The sequence below is a fragment of the Triticum dicoccoides genome, chromosome 1A (genome assembly GCF_002162155.2).
Source record: "Triticum dicoccoides isolate Atlit2015 ecotype Zavitan chromosome 1A, WEW_v2.0, whole genome shotgun sequence".
NCBI lineage: Eukaryota > Viridiplantae > Streptophyta > Magnoliopsida > Poales > Poaceae > Triticum > Triticum dicoccoides.
Window position 1 is genome coordinate 255070446 of NC_041380.1, and position 12787 is coordinate 255083232.

Consider the following 12787-nt stretch of genomic DNA (forward strand, 5'->3'; position numbering starts at 1 on the left):
GTACACAAGCCCCAATCATGAGCTTCGAAAAGAAAAATATCTTATAGAATTTTTAAGCTCGGCTTTCTCATGATGCTCAAACTATACTCGATTCTTCTTCTACTGGCTCCTTTATGAAGAAGACTATTGAATTCATATGGGACATTCTTGAAAGAATTAAACACAACTCAGAAGATTGGGAACTCGACAAAGGTAATGATTCAGGTATAATACTTGAGTTTGATTGTGTTAAATCTTTTATGGATACCGAAGCTTTTCATAAGTTTAGCACTAAATATGGACTTGGCTCTAAGATAGTAGCTTCGTTCTATGAATCCTTTGCTACCCATGTTGATCTCCCTAAGGAGAAGTGGTTTAAATATCATCCCCCTGTTAAAGAAAAGACTGAGGAACCTGTTACAGTTAAAGAAGAAACTATCATTTATAATGTTGATTCAGTTGTTCCTACTGCTTATATTGAGAAGTCACCTTTCCTTGTTAGGATAAAGGAACATGCTAAGGTTTCAACCGTGATGAAAAAAAAGTAATACTAGAGCACCTAGACCCTCTGAAAAAATTAAAGTTGAACCTAATGTTGCTATGGTTAAAGATTTCTTGGTCGATAATATTGATGGCATGTTATTTATCTCTATGATGAAGTCACTAGAATTGCTAAACTCGATGATAAAGATAAGAATAAACATGTTGTTGGCATGTATGTTGTCTCAGTTAAGATAGGAGATCATTGTTATCATGGCTTCTGTGATTTGGGTGCTAGTGCGAGTGATATCTCATTTAATTTATATCAAGAAATTATGAATGATATTGCTCCTGCTAAAATAGAAGACATTGATGTTACTATTAAGATTGCAAACAGAGACACTATTACATCACTTCGAATTGTTAGAGATGTTGAAGTCTTGTGTGGAAAAATAAAATACCCTACTGATTTTCTAGTTCTTGGTTCTCCACAAGATGATTTTTGTCCCATAATTTTTGGTAGACCTTTCTTGAATACTCTAAGATTGATTGTGCTAAAGAAACTGTCGGTGTTAATGATGCAGAGCATCCTACAATCATCCCCATGTACACTACGACGAGAACTCGACCTCGAGCATACGCCATTGGACACAAGGTGAACTCATTCCTAAGTCCTTCTCCTTTCTATTCACACGAGACATGGTTGCTACCTAATGTAAAGACACTACATCTGCTCAGGAACCAAGGACTGAAGGACGAAAAATGACCAGCATCAAGACTTGTGTAGAGTTTCGGCCAAGCCCGGAACTTCCGGCCACAGCCCGGAACCTCCGGCCCCCATACCTTCCGGCCAGCCCGGAACCTTCGGCCCTCACCACTTCAGTCGATGCCCGGGTGTGCCAACTCTCTGTTCAGCCCGGACCTTCTGGCCCCCAGACTCCAGCACAGCCCGCGCCCCATCAACTCTCGGCTTACCCCGGAATCCGCCTGGAACTTCTGGCCTGCCTGCTCGGAGAGTCTATGGGTCGAGGCCCATGTGCCTGTTTCGCCCCTCACTTACCCCTTCGTGGCCCTAGACTATATATACTCCCCCACCCCCACCATTTTAGGGTTAGCATAGGTTTAGCTCATTTGAGATAGAGCTTTGCTCATCCATCCGGATCTACTCCATCGAGAGAGACCGCGGCCTCTACAGAGAAGATCCACATTGGATTCAAGCCCCCTTCATGGGAAGACCCCTCAAGATGTAGCGATCCGACCTCAGACAGTCCAATCTTTGTGCATAAGTGTCATCCCTGGATTGGTAATGCTGACACACACAATACTTGAAGGATTTATAAAAGAGTGCAATCACACACTTAATACATCGAATGTCTAAAAAGAGAACTTATTACAATAATATGGCTTAGGGCCATCTAAATAAGATAAACGGGGAAGCATCAAAGGTACATGAGTCCATCAACTCCAATGGCATAGTTGAGTGCACGACAACGACCTAGCGCACCTTACTCTTCGTCTGAAAAGTCTGCAACATAATACGTTGCAGACCGAAACGGGTCAGCACATGGAATATGCTGGCAAAATAACACTATAGAGCAATGAACAAGATAAAGGCTAACACTACATGCATATATGGCTGGTGGAGGCTCTATGGTTATTATGTTTTTGCGAAAAGCCAATTTTTCCCTACAACAAAGGAATATATTTTACTTAACTATCAAGTTGGTCGATAAACATTGAGAAGGTTCCTCCAACTCAATCCCAATTAAAAGTAATTAACATCCCAAGAAAATTTATTAAGAGTGATGAGATCAAATCAATAATTCAGGCACCAGATACTCAAGATGTCCATAACCGGGGACACGGCTAATCAAGATTAGTTTGTACACTCTGCAGAGGTTTGCGCACTTTTCCCCACAAGACTCGATATCCTCCATTGTATTTCTCGCACTGCATGATGTTTGAGAAACGGATGACCGAGACACAGTCTTTCTGAAGAGGTCCCCTTAACCGATAGATAGGCCGGTACACCTATAATCCCCTACATCTGCTAGCCCATCATGGAAAGGTTTCCCACAACTTACTCAACTATGCCAGAGCCCATAATGGCTTGTGATTGCACATGAAAGTTTCTAGCATGAATAATCTTATGATCCCTTTGAGCCTAGGTGGCGAACCATAGGATGATCACACGGGTATTCCGGGATATCCCAGGACAACGCTGGATTGCTCCAGGTGCCCAGACAACCACTGGGTGCTTCGCCTATGTCTCGAGTTGTTGTCCGTTGTCCTTGAACCGCCGTCGGGTCGTCCCCTTATATACACAGGTGACTCTCGTCGGCTTACGGAGTCCCAATACCGGCTCATAGATGTGTCCGGTTTGGTCTCTTCTTATTCCTAACTTACAATACAGGTTAACTACTAACGCCGGTTTACGGCTGCAGGCCTTGAGCCGACCATGGGCCTTGAGCCCTCCTCTATCTTCTTGGGCTTTAACTTACTTAACTACTGACAAAGTTAACCCGGCCCAGATAGGCCGGTTTACGCCCAGTAGTAATATCCCCAACAATCACCTTCTTCAGATCTATCATGCTGGCGCACATTTGGTTCTCCTGGTGGCGAATGTGCTGGTTTAACTCCTGGATAAAGGCTGCAATGGACTTGTCCCTCCTGGTGCTGATCATCTCCCATTGCTCATCTCGGCGCCCACATATCTGGTAGATGGTGTCCTTAAGATCCTTGTGATAAACTTCACTGATGCGTCCCATGACGATGTGAGCTGCCATGTTCTTTCCTAGACTCCAGGTTGGTGCATCAAAGGAAAACTCTATGGGCTCAGTAACTGGCGTGAATGTCCTACCTGGAACATGAACTCGAATCATCCAACGCTCCTCTTCTGGTAAAGTGGTAGTGTAGGTCCCGATGAAGCTTGGTATTCCAATGTTCAAGTACCTAGTGACTTCCTTCAAGTGTTGTCCAAAAGGGGTGTCTTCATCCGGTTGAGCAAACTTGTTCCTTGGGTTCACCATCTATAGAGTGGAAAATGGAGAGGAGTTAGAAATGAGTAGAGAAGAGTGACCTATGGCTTATCTTAGTGGTCGTGTCCTACAATCAGCGTGTGCTCTGATACCATCTTGTAGTGATCTGACCTCAGACGGTCAAATCTCTGTGCATAAGTGTCATCCCTAGATATGTAATGCTGACACACACGGTACTTGAAGGATTTATAACAGAGTGCAATCACACACTTAATACATCGAATGTATCAAAAGAGAACTTATTACAATAGCATGGCTTAAGGCCATCTAAATAAGATAATTGCGGAAGTGTCGACGGTAAATGAGTCCATCAACTCCAACAGCATAGCTGAGTGCACGACAACGACCTAGCGCACCTTACTCTTTGTCTAAAAAGTCTGCAACATAATATGTTGTAGCCTGAAACGTGTCAGCACATGCAATATGCTGGCAAAATAACACTGTAGAGCGATGAACAAGATAAAGGCTAACACTACATGCATATATGGCTGGTGGAGGCTCTATGGTTATTATGTTTTTGGGAAAAGCCAATTTTCCCTACAACAAAGGAGTATATTTTACTTAACTATCAAGTTGGTTGATAAACATTGAGACGGTTCCTCCAACTCAATCCCAATTAAAAGTAATTAACAGCCCAACAAAATTTATTAAGAGTGATGAGATCAAATCAATAATTCAGGTACCAGATACTCAAGCTGTCCATAACCGGGGACACGGCTAATCAAGATTAGTTTGTACACTCTGCAGAGGTTTGCACACTTTTACCCACAAGACTCGATCTCCTACGTTGTATTTCTCGCACTGCAAGATGTTTGAGAAATGGATGACCGAGACACTGTCTTTCTGAAGAGGTCCCCTTAACCGATAGATAGGCCGGTACACCTATAATCCCCTACATCTGCTAGCCCATCATGGAAAGGTTTCCCACAACTTACTTAACTATGCCAGAGCCCATAATGGCTTGTGGCCGCACACAGAAGTTTCTAGCATGAATAATCTTATGATCCCTTTGATCCTGGGTGGTGAACAATAGGATGATCACACAGGTACTCCGAGATATCCCAGGACAACGCTGGATTGCTCTAGGTGCCCAGACAACCACTTGGTGCTCCAGGGTGCCTCTACCAATCCACCCAGATGTGTATTTAAGTAGCCACCTTAAGTTAACCATTAATTAACAACTCTCACATCTGTCATGGATACACTCAACCAATCCACGTCTATGAGCATAGCATAGCAATATAATCATAACGTAGAAGTAACTCCCAGGGTTTTGATATAAAGGGCAATAGGTTCTACCACATCAACTAATTCCCAAAACCCACATGTTAAATCAGATTGTACTCATGCAATGTTTGAGGATTGGACTAATGCATAAAACTGAGTATAAAATGATATGATCAAAGTGTTACTTGCCTTGTTGATGATCTGCAAACCCTAGAGACTCGTAGTAGCACGCTTCACACTCCGGAAAATCTATCACAAACAATAGCATACATATGCAATCAAGCATAGATGCAAGGGTAAAACTCAAATAAGAAAACATCCCAACTGAAATTTCAACTGAAGAGCCTCGATTTGCAAAAAGAATCAATCGAATCGGAGCTACGAAACTCGAACTACGATCAAAAGAAGTTCAAATTCAAATCTGCTTGAAACCAAATTTTAAATTGTCAAAATCATGGTCAAGTTGGTTAACTCAAAAGAGGGGTTCGAGACGAAGATTTGGCATTGGTTTCATTGGATTTGGACAAACGGTTAAAAAGTTGCGAGGGTTTGAAGATCAGGGGCTAATCTGCGATAAAAATAATCATGTATAGGTCCCTGGCAAAAAAATAGAAAAATAAAAATCTATCAGATGAACGTCTGCTAACAGAGACAAACGAACGAATTCGTTCGTTATAAGAACTAAACGAACAAACGTTCGCAGAATAGATCTGAACCGAAGAAAAACCGATCTAAAAAACCTAATTAGATATAGGGTTTACCGAATAAACCGAAGAAAACCGCACAAAAACCGGTCGGCGGCGGCGGATCCGAACAGCGATGGCAGCGAGCGGTGTCGGCGTCGGCACGGGCTTCGGGCGACGGCAGTAGCAGGCGGCAGCGGCTAGCGCGGGTGGCGGCTGCGGGCTTGCGGTGGCGGGGCGAAGTGGGGAGGCGAGGGGGCTCCGTTGGCGGCTTATAAAGGGGGTGGGGCGGCGGCTTGCTTGGGGAGGGGGCCCGCCCGGGGAGGAGTCCGGCTCGGACTCCCCTCAGCGTATGTGCGCGGCACGACGGTGGGGAAGGCGGCGACGCGCGTGAGTGGGCTGGCTGGGCTTCGGCCCAGGCGGTCCGAGATTTTTTTTAATAAATTCCGCCAAAGAAAAATCCTAATAAAATATAAAAAAATATAAAAATGCCAAAAACAATTTTCGCCGTCTAAATGAAATATTTAGAACAAAGTGAACATTTTTCTGGCCTAAGAATGCAATTTTGAAAAATGCATATTTTTTCTAATTCAAATAAAACCTCGAATACAATCCAAATAAAATATTTATTTGATTTTAAAATTTTTCCTCCAGTATTTCTCTCTTTTTGAAGAAGTCATATTATCTTCTCTCTTTTTATTTTGATAATTGAAATATTCAAAGAGAAAAATATTAAAACCAAAATGATCCTCTTTTCAAATTTTAGAAAAAAAATAAAATATGAAAATCATGAAATCCCCAACTCTCTCCGTGGGTCCTTGAGTTGCTTAAGATTTCTAGGATCAAAGCCAAAATGCAAATAAAATATGATATGCATACGATGACCTATGTATAACATCCAAATTGAAAATTTGGGATGTTACAAACCTACCCCCCTTAAGATGAATCTCGCCCTCGAGATTCGGATTGGCTAGCAAATAGGTGAGGGTGGTCTATCCGTAGGTCTTCCTCTCGTTCCCATGTGGCTTCATCCTCGGTATGGTGGCTCCACTGAACTTTGCAAAACTTGATAACCTTGTTGCACGTAACTCGGTTGGCAAACTCGAGAATCTTGACAGGTTTCTCCTCGTAGGTTAGGTCACTGTCCAACTGAATTGCTTCCAGGGGCACTGTATCTCTCAGAGGAATATCGAGCATCTCTACATGGCACTTCTTCAACTGGGAAACGTGAAACACATCATGAACTCCTGACAATCCTTCGGGTAAATCCAACTTGTAGGCTACCTCTCCCATACGTTCCAAAACTCGGTATGGTCCTACAAATCTCGGGGCTAAATTTCCCTTAACTTCAAATCGTTTCACTCCTCACAAAGGTGACACCTGAAGATATGCTCTATCTCCGATTTCATAGACTACCTCCTTGCGTTTTGAGTCTGCATAACTCTTCTGCCTGGACTGGGCTACCTTCAGTCTATCTCGAATCAACTTAACCTTCTCTTCAGACTATTTGATCAAATCTGGTCCAAACAACTGACGGTCTCTAACTTCATCCCACATCAACGGTGTCCTGCACCTTCTCCCACACAAGCTTTGAAAGGTGCCATCTTCAAACTGTCTTGGTAACTTTTGTTGTATGAGAACTCCGCGTAAGGCAAATTATTATCCCAACTAGATCCATAATCTAGCGCACAAGCTCTCAACATGTCCTCCAGAATCTATTTGACTCTCTCGGTCTGTCCATCTGTCTGCGGATGAAAAGCTGTACTGAACTCTAGCCTGGTACCCAAAGTCTGGTGCAACTGATTCCAAAACTTTAAAGTAAACTGAGTCCCTCTATCGGATACGATGGTCCTCGGAACTCCATGCAGACATACGATCTTGGTCATATATATCTTGGCCAACTTTGAACTCATATAGGTGGTTTTCACTGGGATAAAGTGAGCTACTTTGGTCAAATGATCCACTACTACCCAGATAGAATCATACCCTGATCGAGTCCTGGGTAATCCGGTGATGAAATCCATGCCAAGCTTGTCCCACTTCCATTCGGGGATTGGCATAGGCTCAAGTAATCCTGCTGGCTTCTGATGTTCCACCTTCACTCTCTGACATACATCACATACGGCTACATACTCAGCAATATCCTTCTTCATACCAGTCCACCAGAAACGCTCCTTCAAATCCAGATACATCTTGGTGTTTCCAGGGTGTATCGAGTATGGCGAGTCATGAGCTTCCTGAAGTATCAACTTCCTGATCTCCGCATTATTGGGTACATAAACACGGTATTCAAACCATAAAGTCTCATGCTCATCCTCACGAAAACCTTTGGCTTTTCCTTTGCTCATATTCTCCTTTATCTCAGCAACTTCCTTGTCATCCTTCTGAGCTTCTCGAATCCTTCCCAATAATGTTGACTGAACCTCCATTGCTGCAACAAAACCTCTAGGAACTATCTCCAAATGAAGCTCCCTGAGATCTTTGGCTAACTCCTTTGGTAATCCTCCGCTTACGAGGGTATTGACATAACTCTTCCGGCTCAAAGCGTCTGCTACTACATTGGCTTTACTTGGATGATAGTGTAGCTTCATATCATAATCCTTTATAAGCTCCAACCATCTCCTTTGCCCGAGATTCAACTCCTTCTGCATGAAAATGTACTTCAAACTCTTGTGATTCGTGTACACATCACAACGATTTCCAATAAGAAAATGTCTCCAGGTCTTGAGCGCATGCACTACGGCTGCTAAGTGCAAATCATGCGTGGCATAATTCAATTCATGTGGTCGAAGCTGACGTGAGGCATATGAAACAACTCTTCTGTCTTGCATAAGTACACCTCCAAGTCCTAAGCGAGAGGCATCGCAATACACTTGGAAATCCTTGCGTATATCCGGCAGAATGGGCACTGGGGTTGTAACCAAACATTTCTTCAACTCCTGAAAACTTGCCTCACATTCATCTGTCCATTTAAACTTAGTGTCCTTCTTCAACAACTCCATCACGGGCTTTGAAATCTTGGAAAATTTCTCAATGAATCTCCGGTAATATCCCGCGAGTCCTAGAAAACTGTGGATCTCTCTGACTGAGGTGGGTGCCAACCACTCGATGACTGATTGAACCTTGGTAGGATCTACTGCTATACCTTCTCCTGATATAACATGTCCAAGAAATCCAACTTCCTTCAACCAAAACTCACACTTGCTGAACTTGGCATATAACTGATGTTCCCTGAGCTTCTCGAGAACTAAACGCAAATGCTCCTTCTCTTCCTCTTCATTCTTCGAGTATACCAAAATATCATCAATGAATACCACAACAAACTTATCCAAGAACTCCATGAACACCTTATTCATCATACTCATGAAATAGGCAGGGGCATTGGTCAATCCAAATGACATTACCATGTACTCATATAGCCTGTACCTTGTGGTAAAAGTTGTCTTAGGTATATCCTGTTCTCAGATCTTCAGCTGATGGTACCCCGATCGCAGATCGATCTTGGAAAATACTTTAGCTCCTTGCAGCTGTCAAACAAATTATTGATCATCGGTAGGGGGTACTTATTCTTGATCGTCACTTCATTTAATGCACAATAATCAACAACCATTCTCAAAGAACCATCCTTCTTCTCAACTAAGAGCACTGGGGCTCCCCACAGTGACGAACTTGGTCGAATGTAACCTTTCTCCAATAACTCTTTAATCTGCTTCTTAATCTCCTCCAGATCATTTGCGGGCATCCGGTATGGCCTCTTTGATATTGGTCTGGTGCCTGGCAATAGCTCTATCAAAAATTCTATGTCTCTATCTGGCGGCATGCCTGGTAGTTCCTCTGGAAATACATCCGGGTAATCCTTCACTACAGGCACTTCCTCCTGAACAACTCCTGAGAGGGAATTTACTTGGGTCCTCCTTGTCACATTCCTGGATACATACTTAATTCTTTTTCCCTCCGGGGTGGTGAGAAAAATTGACTTACTGGCGCAATCGATGTTTCCTCCATACATCGATAGCCAATCCATGCCTAGTATCATATCCAACCCTTGTGACTCCAGAATTATTAGGTCTGAGGGGAAAACATGCCTACCTATGGTCAATGGCATCTGAAAACATCCTTTGCTTGCCATATACTCCGCTCCTAGCGAGCTTACTAGCATAGGTGTCTTAAGAACTTTGGTGGGCAACTTATACTTATCCACAAATCCCCTTGAAATGTATGAATGTGATGCACTAGTATCAAAAAGAATGATTGCAGTAAATGACTTAACCAAAAACTTACCTATAACTGCACCTGGCTGTTCTTCAACCTCCGCCACGTTAACGTGGTTCACATGTCCCCTGTTGAAAGGGTTGGGCTTCTTCCCAGAGCTTCCATTGCCATTTCCATTCTTTGCTTCAGAACACTCGGTGGCGTAGTGTCCAGTCTTCCCGCACTTGAAACAAGTAATGTGACTTAGATCCTTCTTGACGGGTGTTACTGGATTGGAACGGTTCTGGCTGCTGCTTCCTCCATTCCCATTCCCATTCTTGGGGCCATTGTGATTATGCGAACTTCCTCCATTGTGAGTGTGGCCTCCATGGTTGTGGTGGGTGTGTCCTCCCGAGTTCGGGGTAAAACGAGGTCTTTGCTGAGCTCCTGAATTGTACTTCCCTTGTCCATATTTCCTTTTGCGGCTCTCTATCTATTGTTGCTTCCCTTCAATCATAAGAGCCATGTCTACCAACTCCTGGTAGTTAGCAAGTTGCCACCATCAACTGCATGCTCAGCTCATCATTCAGTCCTTCCATAAACTTCTCCTGCTTCACGGCATCTGTGGCCACATCATCCGGGGCATAACAAGCTAACTTACTGAACTCATCCACGTACTGCCCCACAGTACGATTTCCCTGGCGTAAGTTGCGAAACTCACGCTTCTTCATGCTCATAGCTCCAGTTGAGACATATGCAGTGCGAAAAGCTTGCTGAAACTAATCCCAGGTGATATTGGCTATAGGGAAAGTGGATGTGTAATTCTCCCACCACGAGGTTGCGGGTCCATCCAGTTGGTGTGTGGCAAAACGCACCTTCTCCGCATCTATGCAACCTGCAGTGGTCAACTCCCTTCCAATCATGCGTAGCCAGTCATCAGCAACAATTGGCTCGGTGCTACTGGAAAACACCGGCGGATTCAACCTCAGAAAATGGCTAAGTTGTCAACTGGAGGTGGTGGCGGCGGGTTGTTGTTATTGTTGTTGTTGTTGTTGTTGTTGTTGTTGTTGTTGTTGTTGTTGTTGTTGTGGTTGCCTTGGTTCTGGACTAGTAGCTGCATCAAGGCATTTTGTTGTTGAATCAACTGAGCGAGCTCCGGTGGGAAGACAAATCCGGGGTCACGTCTCGGAGGCATCTGATGGGTTTAGAGGGGAGAGATTATAATAGAATGAGGTCTAAGGAGAAAACACTACCCATATGCACATGAGGCAAACACATTCATACCACGCCACTCAAATCAAACAAGGGCATACAATCGATCTAGCTACCGTTACAAAAACTCAGGCTACTACTATATACATGGGGGAATACTACTGATAATATGGTGGTCATCTAGAAATTTTGATCGGTGGAAGACTCCATGATATCTGCTCCAGCTTCATCTTCATAATCATCATCACTACTGTCGGGGACGGAATATGTGTCGTTGATGATGATGTAGTCTTCGGGATGGTCGTCATCTCCTCCTGGCACGGGGCTCCCATGAACACTCCTAGCTTCCTCGTCAGGTCGTCATTCTTTTCTACTAGCACTGCAATTTCCTCCTCGTATCTGTCGCGTGTAGACTTGAGTTCCTCTTCAAGCTCCGTGTTCCTAGTCATCACTGTCGTGGTTTTGTCACGGCAGATGTCCTAGAGAAAGGACTTAGTCGTGGAGCCATCACGACGGGTTAGCTTGAAGGGGTTAAAGCGAACACAAGGACGCAAGAGAGTTTATACTAGTCCGGCCCCTTCAATGAAGGTAAAAGCCTACGTCTAGTTGTGATGGAATTGATGGGGTTTCTATGACTAGGGAGCAAACAAGCTTCGCCTATGTCTCGAGTTGTTGTCCGTTGTCCCTGAACCGCTGCCGGGTCGTCCCCTTATATACACGGGTGACTCTCGTCGGCTTACAGAGTCCCAATACCGGCTCATAGATGTGTCCGATTTGGTCTCTTCTTATTCCTAACTTACAATACAGGTTAACTACTAACCAGTGGCGGATGAACTGACCAGCATAAAGCGGCACGTGCATGCCATGACTACTGCTATCTTTGGTAAGCCAGTTTGCCTTCTGAATTGGCTCTGCCTTCTGACAGAGTCGCCGGTTTATTAACCCTTTATGGTATTTCAGGGACACGCATTGGTCACTTGGGGTCAGATGTGCAGAAGAAACTAAAAGCCGCCTATACATTGGTTGAACAATTGTATACTGGTGCCAAACGGATCATCTGTACCGCATCTCATAACAAACCGACGCCCACTTTGATTCAAGATACTCTGATGAAACTTTCGGTGCTTCCTGCCCGGGTTGAAGAGCTGAAGAAATATGCTGCTCGAACCGGTGCAATCAATGCCTTAATCCGGGCAAAAGCCTGGGTGCCGGATTTTGATCCTATTGAAGCGGCTCAGGGCTATCCCAGCTTGAAGGAAGATGGGTCAGAATTTGGCGAAGCGGATCGCGAGCAATAAACCGGGAGGTACGTCCGCTAGCTTGTCAACTGGCTGAGGAAGCAGACTTGTCTCATTATCAAGCCCAATATGACAGTCAGAACAAGCGAATAGTTGCACCAATCCATGAATCGGAAAATCTGATCCCTCCAATCCGTAAGCATACTTACGCTCCCGATATTGACCCGTCATTGCTGATCCATGATGAAGCTGTTTTTCAAGCATTAATGGGAATCGACTGGACAACTGTGGATTTCCAGCCACTGGGTAGAGAAACGGAGGCTGAAGCGGCGCAGGATGACCCACAACCATCAGGCCAGGCTGGTGACCAAACTTGAACCGGAAGCCGGTTTTAAATTGCCTCTCCTTTGCGAAAAACAATTATATTATTATGGGCACCATGTTGCCTTGTAATAGGCTAGCTGATACCTTTGATGTTGATATGCCTTCATGCATAATTTGTTCTTCCTGTGGTAATGAACTTTCCAAAACACTTTTTGAAATAAAAAATTCGTCAAGTGCCACCACGGTTGTACCGTCAGGCGGAATATGATGTCTGCATATATGAAATCAAAACAAAATTTTAAGTATATGATCAAATTTTTGAGATACATAATACCTGCCATCATTGAGCGTGAAGTTGGCTTGGCCAATCTTGAAGCGGAGTTTTGCAAACCCACACTGTTGGAGGAGATAACAG